A 1,093-nucleotide genomic window follows, 5' to 3' on the forward strand; every position below is an offset into this window, starting at 1 on the left:
TTATTATGGCTTTCTGTATAGTAGTTTATTTCATTTGTGGTTTCTAATATTACTTTAGGCCATTTTAAATGTGGGTTATTGATATCTGCTTAACCCCAACGTAACATCAAGCAGCGAGTTTCTTCTACCTCTGTAGCTCACTTGCTACTCTTTTTTCTTTCTTTTTCTCACAATACATACATACATACATACATACATACATACATATATACATACATACATATCAGCTACTATTCTCAGAACAAAAACTAGTATTCTTTCTCTGATGAGAGCTTAGCAAAACTAGAAACGAACCAATCGACCTCATTTTCAGCTCTGTGATATCAGGTGCTGTATTTATTGTTCGCTCGAAATTGTATGTGCACCTTTTCTTTCTGCATGTATTACATGGAGAACAGTGTGGTTGTCATCGTAGCACTTTAGGCAAGTGTCTTCTACTATAACCTCGAGCCGCGCAAAGCCTTGTGAGTGGATTTAGTAGAAGGGAATTGAAAGAAGCCCATCGTATATACATATATATATGTGTGTGCGTGTGTGTGTGTGTGTGTGTGTGTGTGTGTGTGTGTGTGTGTGTGTGTGTGTGTGTGTGTGTACTAGCTGTTGTACCCGGCGTTGCTTGGGTTTTCTATGTTAAGGATAAGCCTATGCTGTTGTAACTGTTGCTTGATGAAATTTCTTTCTGAATCTTACGGATGACGTCATGTTCGAGGTAATTTAGCAGAGGTACCCGATAATTCACGAGTTGATTGGAGTATTGTTCAATTGTACGCAAAATGTCTATTAATTTGATTATATTCCCCTGCTCGCGCGCAATTATCGATTTTGTGTCAACTCGACGCATTCAACTTATGGACATGAACTGTAATCACGTGTAACATATCTTAAAAATCGATAGAATAGTCTCTGAAAATAGCTGATACACGCTTGTAATTAAATTAAATTAAAACCTTTACCGTCTCCCCTACCATAAAATTTACCTAAATCTCAAATTTCATTAAAATCGGATGAAAAATATAAAAGTTACGGCCAAAAATAAAATCCCTATGGGTATTTGCACGCAAAAAGGCTATTGATAACCACTGCTCAGGCGCAA

Source organism: Octopus bimaculoides, chromosome 7 (genome assembly GCF_001194135.2).
Source record: "Octopus bimaculoides isolate UCB-OBI-ISO-001 chromosome 7, ASM119413v2, whole genome shotgun sequence".
Classification (NCBI taxonomy): Eukaryota; Metazoa; Mollusca; class Cephalopoda; order Octopoda; family Octopodidae; genus Octopus; species Octopus bimaculoides.